The 12,880-nt window shown below is 45.2% G+C and overlaps 1 protein-coding gene across 2 annotated transcripts in view; it reads left to right on the forward strand.

Moving 5' to 3' along the window:
* The first annotated feature begins 5,698 nt into the window (after positions 1-5,698).
* The window catches only part of CAPN6 (calpain 6), a 55,445-nt gene continuing 48,263 nt past the window's right edge, over positions 5,699-12,880 (forward strand). For both annotated transcript variants that reach the window (XM_064713079.1, XM_064713080.1), the window contains exon 1: positions 5,699-5,919. The gene's annotated coding sequence lies outside the window, so the exon portion shown is untranslated. The remainder of the gene's footprint in view (positions 5,920-12,880) is intronic.

A 12,880-nucleotide genomic window follows, 5' to 3' on the forward strand; every position in this document is an offset into this window, starting at 1 on the left:
CAGATTTAGGTACATAAAACCAAGCCTGCCCTTAATATCCTTAATTTTTTTAAATGACTCACCATACTCTGCTTTTCTGGTCAGAAAAGTAGATCATCTAAATGCCAGGCACCAGAACTAGGAAAAGAATATTTAGAGCAGGAGGCTAAAACTGAGGAGATTTTAGCTCTTGATGTGGCCACAGGTTTCTGTGTCACCTGGGGAATCACCTGGGACCACAGACAAAACACAGCAAGTGCCAAAAATGGGCTTAGAATTTCTTTGGTCTCCAGGCACCAGCAGGATGGGGATAATCACAACTTCAGCAGGATGGGGCAATCACACCTTCATGCTCCATGTGAAGAGTTTCACCTGGAAAACTACAACAACACAAGAAATCACCAGCACTGTGAGAGCAGAGCCGGCACCTGAAACTGCAAGAAGACAAACATTCACTAAATTAAAAAAATGGCAATGCATGATCAACACACCACCAAAAATGGCATGTTCCAAGGTAGAACATCCCAGTGCTCAAAGCAGATGTAGAACTGCAGGGAGCATGGCCTGAGCACTGCAAAACAACCCTAAAGCTTGGTGCAGTGGGTTGTGTTGGGAGTGCAGAGCTGCTCCTATGCTGAGGGAGGTTTGGACAATGTTCCAGCATCCCACAGACCAGGAATGACAGGGCAAACATGAGCCAAACCCCGTCCAGCTCCTGCCAGCATTAAACAAGGCTCTGATTTCAGGCTGTGTGAGAGGGGCAGCGCTCCTGGAGGCCCTGGAATCTCTGATGGAGAAGGGGAACACGCTAAGCCTGAGCACATTTCTCATGACCCTGAGACAGGAATGGCGTTATCCAAATCCCACCGCGAAACAAGAGTGCTACAGGCAATGTTTTAAATATTTAATGTTTACACAACACTTGGAATACGAATGGCAATTCAAAGGGAAGGGAACTCCTGTCTCTGTGAGCCCCTCAGGGAGTTTTCTCTTCATGTGTGTTTTTCAGCTTGATTGATGCCTGCCCACACAGAGGGTGAATGGCAGCAGGGGATGTGTCCTGTGTGCCCCAAAAACACCCGTCCTGCTCCACTGCCAAGGCCCTCACTGCCAGAAAAGTGGGGAAGAACTAGTGATTTCAGCTCCTTAGTCCCTATCCCAGTGTAGGGAGTACACAATATGGGTGAATGAAGGTGGTATAAAATGCAATCTTATCCCCCAATGAGTTGCAGCTGAACCAATTACTAAAGATTAAGAGCAGGCCTGATTTTAACAGGCCACACCTGTAGCCAATAAGAACAGTGTTATAAAATAGTGGATTCAGAGGAACTGGTGTCAGATGGCTGCTGCAAGCACTGGGAATAGTCAGTGCTTACAGGAGCTGCCTACAAGAAACATCAAGGAGGTACAAAACTCTAGCAATATGGAACCCTTGCAATGTAATGACAATAGAACTCTTGCAATATAATGATAACATCCCAGCCTCACAAGCTTTATTTCATGGCTAGCTCTGCCCGTTCAGCTCCTTCTACTTCTTCCCACTGCCATCAGGTGAGTTCTCACAGCAGGATCTTTGCCATAGCTCCAGCCCAGCCCCACCATGAGCTCCACCTCTACAGCTGCTCTCCCATCCCAACCCCACAGTTATTTCAGCTCCAGCCTCACAAGCTTTACTTCACTGCCACCTCAGTTTCCACTCCAGCTCCCCACTGCTGTCAGGTGAAGCTGCTCCAGGTCCTTGGCAGCATCTTCATTTTATCTCCAGTCCTTCAGTCCCTACCCTGGCCCTGTCCCACAGGGGTTTCACCCCCAGCCATGCCATGTTTATGTCTTGCCAGCTGTGCTGCCTCAGCTCCAGCTCCTCAGCTTCCCTCTGCCTGCAGCTAAAAGCTGCTCCTGGTTCTCACTGCAGCCCAGGGCTGTTAACAAGGACACAAACCCATCGCTGCCATTGCCACTTCAGTATCTCCATGGGCTGTCACACCCATCCCAAATGGGCTCTGCTAATGAGACCTGATCCCAAACACACACACCTTTCCATCTCACCCCAGCCAGCAACAGGGAACAGGACAAGGAACAGCCACTGTGCTCCCCTTGGGATGCCTTTTGCAGCTGCAGTGTGCCTGGAGCTCTGGGCTTTGTGGTTTTCAGAAGCCTAACCCTGGGTGCCACTGGAGGCTGGTGCAGAGCCTGTGTGGGGAGAGTTGTCCTTGGATGAGGAGTTTGCAGGATGTGGCCCAGTAGAGCTTGAAGTAATATTAAAAATATAAGCAATAAAGTTGTTTTCTTCTGTTATTATGTTGCTTTTATGTTCCACTAATGTTTTGCAATAGAGTATTTTTATTGTATTTTTTTTATTCTTTTACTAGATGAGTAGTGTTTATGAAATAAAGGTTGTAGGACTGGGACCACAGGGAACATAAGGGCTTGGCACTGGAGGCAGACCCAAACCCACGTGGAGCTGAAATAAATGTCACAGGGAAGGAGATGGAGCTGCCCAGGGGTGGGTTCCTGGGGCTCAGAACCAGCCCAAGGGCACATTTTGGGATGGGAAACCTTGGGCTCAGAGCTGTTCCTTGCCCCTGTTGCCATCTGGGGTGAGATGGAAAGGAGTGTGTGTTTGGGATCAGGTCTCATTAGCAGAGCCCATTTGGGATGGGTGTGACAGCGCATAGAGAAGTGTACTGAAGTGGCAATGGCAGTGACTGGTTTGTGTCCTTGTTAACAGCTCTGGGCTGCAGTGAGAACCAGGAGCAGCTTTTAGCTGCAGGCAGAGGGAAGCTGAGGAGCTGGAGCTGAGGCAGCACAGCTGGCAAGACATAAACATGGCATGGCTGGGGGTGAAACCCCTGTGGGACAGGGCCAGGGTAGGGACTGAAGGACTGGAGATAAAATGAAGATGCTGCCAAGGACCTGGAGCAGCTTCACCTGACAGCAGTGGGGAGCTGGAGTGGAAACTGAGGTGGCAGTGAAGTAAAGCTTGTGAGGCTGGAGCTGAAATAACTGTGGGGTTGGGATGGGAGAGCAGCTGTAGTGGTGGAGCTCATGGTGGGGCTGGGCTGGCAAAGAAAGGCGAGGGGTGCAGGGAAGGCAAGGGAAGAATATGTGAGGTAAGGCAAGGCAGCTATCACACCTTCCCTTGCCTTTTCCACCTCTCCCGTGCCTTTCCCTCCCCATCCTTGCCTTTTCCCCCTCTCCCTTGCCTTGTTTTTCTCACCCATCCCTCGCCTCTCCCATCCCTGGTTGATGCCGCCACCTCGCGGCCGCGTTCCCCCTCCCCGGGCTCACATTTTGTGTGTCCTGCCGGGAAATAAATCCCGGGGCCCTTCCCTCGCTCCAGGGCTGTCCCCCTGCTCCTTCTTCCCCCTGTGACCAGTCTGCCTGGAAGATAACTCCAAACCCCACTTCAAACCCTGCGGGAAGTGCTGCCTTGTCTTTTTAGAATTTTTTCCTCTCATTGTGGTTAAGGTAGTTGGGGGATAAAGCCTGCTCTGTACACATTCAGCCTCTGTTACAGCTGTAGACCGGGGAAAAGCACAGCCCCTTCGGTGAGTTTTGTTTTAGGGATTGTCTTCCTTTAACTCAGTGCTAGCAAGCCACCAGTCCGGGACTGATCCCTTACTCCTCATGTCATTTATGCTTTAGGACAAAGCAGGAAGGAACCTGTCATCAAAATTCCACAATGTGAAGGATGAGCAATCCAGGTTCAAAATGCTGTTGTTGAGCAAAATCAGGCATGACTGGACACACAGCTCTGAAAATTTTCAGTGAATCTTGCTTAGTTTTCAGATTTCTTGGGCTTTTCTTTATTCAAACTGCTTAAATTAGAAAGGGTAAACATGTAGAATTTAAGTTGAATCTCTGCTGGAAACCACCTCATGCTTTATTAATAAATTGAAATTAGGTGAATAATAGATGAACATGTCTCTGGTGGGACACAAGAACCTGGCAGTGGGGTGTGTGTGCAAGGTGACGGGCAGGAATTTCTGAAGGTGTGATGGGCTCTGAGCTCAAGGTGCTGAACATGCAGATGTGTAAAAGAAAAGAAAGAAAAAGAAGAAAGAAAAAAAAAGAAAGAAAGAAAACCTTGTGAAGGAGCAATTTCTGGTGGTTCCTTGCACTGTGGTGTCTCTTTACAAACCAGGCTGGCTCTGGTTTGCTGCTGAGGGTGCAGGAGGAGTCAGGTTTGGAAAGCAGCAAGTCTGTGGTGGGGCACTGCTCAGGGAGTGCCTGCAGGCTGTGCAGGAGAGCAGTGACAAAACTGGGGACACCAGGAGATGCAGCACAGTCATGGATGGAAACAGTCCAGAGCAGGTGACACATCCATCAAGGAGGCTAAAGGCTGCAGGGTGCATTCAAGGATTTCAGGTACGATGGTGTAAGGTTAAATGGTTCACAATAACTGAGACCTCTTTTCCAGTGTTTTTCTTTTCCATTAGTTGCCATCTGTGTAGCTCATCTTGCTGCCCGTCCAAAGGAATTTCTGTTTCTGACAAGACTTCCAGCAGGAGCTCCTCCTCAGCCCAGACAAATCCCATCCAGCTCTTGGATTACACCGCTCACATCAAAAACTTCTCATGGTTTTGTTCTGCACTGGATCAAAGCACAGGCAGCTACTGCAAGAACACTTCTTATAAGCTGTGAATATTATTGTCAGCTCAGAGAGTGGAATTTTGTTGTGCTCTTGTGGGAGTTTTCATGTTCTTCCCTCAGCTGTTCAAATGAATCACGGTGTGCGTGTAATGTACAGGCATCAGCTTTTTATTATGATTTGAACTCTGGGCTACTTACTCAATCAGGAATTGGAAACACATGGCTTTAGTTTGTAAGGCATTTTTACTCATGAAATGGTAAAACTGTAGTGGCAGCTTCCAGGGACTTTGAGTCCAAATTTCAGTGTGAGTTCTAAAGGAATTGGGGTAAAAGAGCAAATAGTCCTGCGGTGAACCTTGCAGTACAGAAATTTGTGATACTGCTTAATCATCTTCAGAGTAGTTTGTGGATGTAACTCATCCCCTGAGGTCCAATCTCCTCTAGGAAATTTGCTCAATAATAATGTTGAGGGGAAGGAACAAACCTATTTGTAAACTTAGACCAGTTATACTAAAATGAGGATTAAATGGAGGAAGAAAACTGGGGAGAATATATAAAACTATGGTACAGATGAAATTTTGTAATGCATTTGGAAATGGTGCTTGTTCAAAAATTTACTAAAATACAAATGAAAGCCACATAATGGCAAAATAAAGGTATTATAGTCCTCAAATCAGAAAAAAAAAATGAAGTCAAATTAACCCAGCTGTTTAGGATTTACCCAAGAGGAAATTGAGGCTGAGCAAAGTATGGAGAGAAGCTTGTTTTTCCAAAACCATTTCTTGTTGAGAATTTCTTTGTGTCCTGCTTTTTATTTTGCTACAGCACCAAGAAATGTATTATTTTCTGTGTCCTAAACTTTGTTACCCCCATGAAGTGATACCAATTCCTTTACTAGGACAGAGAGAAAAGAATGAGTGCTGTGCAGTCTAATAAGGAATGTAAATTTTTTTTTTTTCACGGTGCACATTAATCTGCTTCTTTCCCTACAAAAAAAAAAAAAAAAAAAAAAAAAACAACCCAAAAATTAAAGATCCAAACAAACCCTGCAACTCTTGCCAAACAGCCTGGCCTTATCTCCTTCTTTAAGAGTTCATTCACAGTTCCAGCCACAGCCACACTGATGGTTTGTGTGTCAGGAGCGCACGAGCCTCTGCACTTCTGGTCAGCTCGGAGCTTTCCCTGGGACATCCCTGGAAGAGTTATCCCAACACACACACACCCCTAGAGATGTGATTGTGGTACAGCCCAGAGAATTCCACGTTTAGAAGCCGAGGGATCACTGTTTGCAGGAGCTGCTTTGGAGTTGGATGTGCCCCAGCAGCAGCAGCGTCTGACCCCAGCCAGGTGAGTGCCTGACCAGTGTTTACTGATTAACACCTTTGTCACCAGGAATGGAAACTCTGTGTGAACACAGGGAGAAAATGCCTTGGATTACTTCAGTTTGTTTAATATATAGTTCTTTCAGAAAGTCACATTTCTTTCAGAAAGTCACAGCTCTGTGCCAACTCTGAGCCAAATTTATTGCAGGATTTATTACTAAAGCGTGGGTGCTCTCCTTTCTTCTGGGATAACCAGTTCTACTCTTCTCTCTACAGGCATCCTTTGCAGTTATTCCAAAGAAAGGGGCCAGGCTGAGAAAGTGTGGTTTGATCTCTGCTCATATAATTCCATTTGCCACCCTGTCTCTGATCTTCCAAAATATTGTCAGTTCTCTCCGTGGATTCTTTCACTGTGAAATTCAAGGGGGTTTTCGTGTGTTTTTTTTTTTTTTTACTTTATTTCCTTGTTCTTGTGAAGGAGAGATTTTTATACTGTATCTAAAATAATTGATAAGTGGGTATATAAAATAATGGAGTGGCCTGATAAGGAGTTACTGATTAATTTGCAATCTCTTTTTACCCTCTTTATTTAAACTAACTTTTATGAAAAGGCAGAATGGAGAGCTACTGGAATTCTGAAGAAAGCTGTTTCCAGTGGTTTCAGCACAAAACCTTGGCTTGAATGAATTAAGTGACAATGCTGTTTGCATTTTCTTCAGAGCTTTTTATAGATCACTTGATTGGATTAAGGTTAATTGTAACCATTGCCATAGTAGATGGTAATAGAACTTTTTAAAAAATTCTAACTGGAATTGTACCTCTCTGATATTAACTGAAAATATGTCTGATTTTGAGGCTATACTAGAAGCCACTGAAGGACAAGGTTTCTTAAAACATGAGGACACCTGTGCAATTTGGAAAATCCTGAAAGGAGCCATAGGTTTTGTCTCTGCTTGCAGTGATCTTTAAGAATTTCAGGGTTTTGTTGGAGGTTTCACCTGGAAGTCAGGTGGAGGCACAAGTCTGCTCTGATGATTTAAACTCATTGCTTTTTAAATCTTTGCCCTTGCCTGAGGGGAGAGCGAGCAGTTCAAGTGTTTCAGCTGCTGTGGATAAACTCCCATGGGAAAGGGAAGGAGGGGAGAGACGGAGTCCAGCCAGAGTTTATCCCCTCTGAGTGTGTTCTGCCAGGGCTTTGAATGGCTTTGACCATGAAGTCAGCATTGTACTGCTGAACAATCACAGGTGTATATTGATATCACTCTGTTCTCAAGCTGAAAAGATCCCACACCCCCTGACCATCAGCCAGCCCTACAAATTTGGGGTGTTTCTGCTCCTGCCAGGTGCAGCTGCTCCCCCTTGGGCACACTCACCTGCGAGGGCAGCTTTCCTCAGCAGCTCTTTTCTTCTGTACTCCCATCATGAAGGGTCAGAATGAGTTTGCACTTTATCTCACCGAGAACTGGAGAGATGGAGAGAGAACAAGCTGTGAAAATCAGTTCTTGGCAGAGCTCCTGCTCCACTCCTGGGCTTAGGAAATGTCAGCTTGGTCCTGACCCAGCACCCACCCTCTGCAGTGCAGTCTGAGTTCTGACCCCCAGAATTCTGAAGTACCACACTGTGATGGTGTTCACAGGGGTTCTGGCATGAGGGAAGAGATGAGGATCTGACTCCACGTTTCAGAAGGCTGATTTATTATTTTATGATATATATTACATTAAAACTATACTAAAAGAATAGAAGAAAGGATTTCATCAGAAGGCTGGCTAAGAATAAAATAGAAAATAGAATGATAACAAAAGTTTGTGGCTCGGCTCTCTGTCCAAGCCAACTGACTGTGATTGGCCATTAATTATGAACAACCAACATGAGCCAATCACAGATGCACCTGTTGCATTCCACAGCAGCAGATAACCATTGTTTACATTTTGTTCCTGAGGAGGAAAAAATCCTAAAGAAAGGATTTTTCATAAAAGATGTCTGCGACACCACACAACCTCTCCTATCCTAGTGAGATGTGAAAGAAGAACCTGGTTAAGCACTGTGCTGTTGCAGTACAAATGTTGTAATTAATTTTATTGTGGAAAAACTTTGGTTGATAGCCTGTTGATTCTGCCAGGCCGTGATGCTGTCTGTGAAAGCAAACAGCTTGTGGGCTGTCCAGTTGCTCTCCCCCACATTCCTGCTCAGAAGTGATAGGATATGGGCTGGGATACTCCCAGATGAAAATACGTGGTTTTCTTTCTCAATTTTCAGCATGGCAAAACTGCACGGCAGAACAGGGTTGGCATGGTCCTGTTTCTGCAAGAAGGCAAATGCTTGTGTCTCCTTCCCATAGCTAATTCTTGAGCTGAGCTAACAGAGAAACCTTCTTTATATGCCTATAAAAGTCCTGAGTTACAGAGGCTGTAATCAAACTAACCCTGTTTTGTTGGAAAACCCAAATACTGCATGAAAGAAGGGCTAATACTGCATAATCATGGCATTCCCAGAGCACACAATGAACTTGGTGTTTCACCCAGTCAGGGAGAGCACTGCCATCCAAAACTGCTGAGAACCCTGGATCACAGTCATTTGTACTGGACAGGGGGCTATTAAATTATCCTGTGCAGCAAATTTGATCAACATTGAATATATTCTTACTAATACAATTGCACATCCACACAACACGGATCTAACACTGACTTTATACATTTTTATTGGCTTATGCAGAGGAAGACAGGAGATCCAGTCCAGCAGAAAGCCTCCCAGTTAATGTCGGGCTGTTTAAAGAATTTGGATGAGTAAATTTCTCTAGAAGAGATGCTTTTACAGCAGCAGTAGCAGTGGAATAGCCAAAATCATGAAACCACAATGTTTATGAAGTGGAAGACTTTCAACTGCTTTAAGTTCCCCTGCACTTAATACAGATTTGCAAAGTCACTGTGTTGTAAGGACCTGTGATCACTCTGCACAGCAAGAAAGAGCAATAACCTTTTCCAGCTGGAGATCTGGAAGTTCCTTTAATTAGTTTAACAGAAACCCAGTTCAGAGTAATTTAAAGCTTTTGGCTGCAGGGCTGCTTTTTTGGAGGCATTCACTGGTTTGATTGTTCTGAAGCAAACTCTGGAGACAGAGATGTTTGGGAAAATACAAAACTATATTTGCAAACAGTGAAATACTTGAGTCCCTGTTTTGCTCTCATGTTCCAAACAGTGGCTTTGAGGTTTGCTGAGAAGTCAGTGTTGAAGGAGCAGAGTTTGGAGCTGGGATGTTTTTGTGTGCTGTCAAGACAGGCACACAACTGTGTCACAGACATAGTTTATGGAAAATCCTTTCCTTAGGATTTTTTCCTCCTGAGAAGCTGAGAGGCCTCAGGAACAAAATGTAAACAATTATTATCTGCCGCTGTGTAATGCAACAGGTGCATCTGTGATTGGTCTCATGTGGATGTTTCTAATTAATGGCCAATCACAGTCAGCTGGCTTGGACAGAGTCTGAGACAGCTGCCTTTGTTATCATTCTTTCTGATTCTCTTAGCTTAGCTAGCCTTCTGAGGAGAACCTTTTCTTCTATTCTTTTAGTATAGTTTTAATGTAATATATATCATAAAATAATAAATCAAGGCTTCTGAAACATGGAGTCAGATCCTCGTCTCTTCTGTGATGGTGATCACAGGGGTTCTTGGATGAGGGAAGAGATGAGAATGTTGACTCTATGTTTCAGAAGGCTTGATTTATTATTTTATGATATATGTATATTACATTATAACTATACTAAAGAATAGAAAGAAGAGTTTCTTCTCAGAAGGCTAAGCTAAGAATAGAATAGAAAAGAATGATAACAAAAGGCAGCTCGCTCAGACTCTGTCTGAGATTGCTCGGCCTTGATTGGCCATTAAGTATAAACATCTAAGATGGGCCAATCAAACCTGCAACCTGTTGCATTCCACAGCAGCAGATATCTATTGTTTACATTTTGTTTCTGAGGCCTCAGCTTCTCAGAAGAGAAAAAAATCTTGAGAAAAGATTTTCACAAAAAGATGTCTATGACACTCTTCCTTCAACATAAGACCCCTGTGAACACCATCACACAATTGCAGGTACAAAAGAGAAACCTGAGAACCAGGTGTGGCTGTTAGTCTTGCTAAGGTGACAACTTGGTACTTGCAAATGGACAATAATCCTCAAACTGGGTTTGTACAATAACAGAATGCTTTGGGTTGGAAAGCTCATCTCATCCCACCACCCTGGGCAGGGATATCTTCCAGCCTGCTCAAAGTCCAGTCCAGCCTGGCCTTGAACACTTCCTGGGATGGGGAGTCCACAGCTTCCCTGAGCAACCTGTGCCAGTTCTCAGGAAAGAATTTCTTCCTGGTGTCCTAATCTAAACCTCCCCTCTTTCAATTTAAAACCACTTCCTCTTGTCCTATCACTCTCTGCCCATGTGAAAAGTTGCTCTCCCTCTTTTTCCTAAACTCCCTTTAGGAACTGAAAGGCTGCTCTAAGGTTTCCCTGGAGCCTTCTCTTCTGCAGGCTGAGGCACCCCAGCTCTCTCAGCCTGGGAGGCTGCCCCAGAGCATGGAATATGCTGAGTGCATCATTCCTGGCATCCCTCCATGGCCTTCCCAGGCAGGGGCTCCTCAACCAGCAGGAATGTGGGCCTGAACTCAGGATTCTCAGGAAGAAGCAGTTTCATTTTCATGTTTTGTCCAACTGTGACCTTAAATCCTGCCTGGAAATGCACTTTGCCCTTTTAGTCCTGGTGCTGTGCATGGAAATTCCTTGGAGTCCTGCAGCTGGAGCAGCAAAGTGGGGTGTGTGATAGAATTTATGTGTTACAACACACCAAGCCTCCTCCTTGCAGAGAGTTTCGTCTGGTGCCAAGGGCCCTCTGCAGCTGCTTGGATTTGGGGCTGAAACTGCTGGGTTTGGTTAGGAAAAACCCAGCCCTGCTGTTCCTAAGCCCCTTGGGCCAGGATGGGAGTGGGAGGGATGGCTGGGCTTAGCAGCTGCAATAACTGCTCTGCCTGGGTTTTTACCCTGCATGTCACTTGGTCACACAGAGTAACCAAACTGGGATGAGAGGAGGTGAATTCTGTTCAGGTTCGTGTGTTTATTGCATGAATTCAAGGATAAGGAGGGTGTAGTTCTCCCTCACACGCCTGTCTGGACAGTCAGTGCTGTTTGTTTGGATCTCCTGTGCAGCAGCTGGGGGAGAGAAAGGTTAAGACAGGGAAATGTGAGTGTAAAGAAACACTGTTGGGAAGTTTAACACTCAAAGCTTACCTTAATGCTTTGGTGAATATCTGGAATTCAAGTGAATGTCCCTTTAATTTATGGCTGCTGCTAAGGCCAGGAGCTGCTATTTGCCCAGTGCTGAATGGGATTTAGCTGTGCTCTGGCTGGCTCTGGCAGAGGAATCATCTCCGAGAATAATAAACTGTAAGTAAAACTGAGATTGTTCTGTGGTCAGGCTGAAGAGGGGACTCTGCACCAGCTCCACTTCACTCTTCTGCTGAATGCCTTTTCCTAATCAAAATGGGAAATTCTCTGGAAAAACAGAGAGGCAGAGAAGGACTTAAAAGCTGTGAGGCTGAAAGCTCAGTAAGGTGAGACCTACCATACTTCTGCTGATACCCCAGAGGATTGGGTGACCTGTACAGCTCTTCAACGTTTTTCCCCTTCCTTTTCTCCTCTGTCCCTTCTCTCTGCAGAACCACAGTGTCTCTGGGCTGGGGTACAGTATTTTTAGGGCTGTGTTTCTTAGTCCACTGTGCCCAGCTGATCTGTGTCACATGGCAGAGTAGCTGCCAAGCCCTGCAGTGTTTCCTCAGCGCTGCAAGGTTGGAGTGCCAGCTGAGCCAGGGTAAAGCTGTGGGTGTGGAGCAGGGGATGCTCTGCTACCCGGTGCCCCAGCTGCAGGAAGGAGTGTTCTTCTTAGTTTGGGAGCTTCAGTCATCAACTGAGAATGGAGTGTTAATCCTGGAAGGACTCACGTTCCTGTCTGGCAGATAGGTGGGGAGAAAGGGCTGGGGATGAGGTCATGAAAGACCTGTCTCAATGAATTAGGCAGTGACAGAAACCTCATCACCCAGGGGCTATTTTAAAAGCAAATAGGCTTGGTTTAGAATGTTAGATAGCTCATGGGGAATTTTTAATGATCGAGAATGCCAGTTATCATGAAATAATCTATATCCCACCCAAATTAGTCAGACTATTTTGTTGTGGTCCCTGAGGTACCTCTGTAAGATTGACGAGTTGTTCTACACTTGAATTTGAAGAACTGGTTTATGGGGAGAAGTGTGATGGTGTTCACAGGGGTTCTTGGAAGAGGTAAGAGACGAGGATCTGACTCCATATTTCAGAAGGCTGATTTATTATTTTATTATATATATTACATTAAAACTATACTAAAGAATAGAAGAAAGGGTTTCATCAGAAGGCTAGCTAAGCTAAGAATAGAATCAGAAAGAAGGATAACAAAGGCTTCTGTCTCGGACAGAGAGTCTAAGCTAGCTAACTGTGATTGGCCATTAATTAGAAACAACTCTGAGACCAATCACAGATGCACCTGTTGCATTCCACAGCAGCAGATAACCATTGTTTACATTTTGTTCCTGAGGCCTCTCAACTTCTCAGGAGGAAAAATCCTAAGGAAAGGATTTTCATAAAAAGATGTCTGTGACAGGGAAGCAAATCTATTTGCCCTGTCTTGGGAAGCCACCTGCCAAGTGAGAAGCCTTGAGAGTTTTTATTGAGGGAGATAATTAAGCAGAAAGCAATGGAGTCACAAAATGGCTTTGATGGAGATGATCTCAAAGCCCATCCAGTCCCACTCCTGCCTTGGGCAGGGACACGGTCCACTATCCCAGGTTGCTCCAAGCTCCATCCAGCCTGGCCTGGGACATTCCCAGGGATGGGGCACCCACAAAGCGCTTTCACTCACAAGAACAAAGACCACGATAAATTTGACATTTCCAAGTGTTCCTCATTACTCTTCTGTAT

The sequence above is a fragment of the Zonotrichia leucophrys genome, chromosome 4A (assembly GCF_028769735.1).
Source record: "Zonotrichia leucophrys gambelii isolate GWCS_2022_RI chromosome 4A, RI_Zleu_2.0, whole genome shotgun sequence".
In the NCBI taxonomy this organism is placed as follows: Eukaryota; Metazoa; Chordata; class Aves; order Passeriformes; family Passerellidae; genus Zonotrichia; species Zonotrichia leucophrys.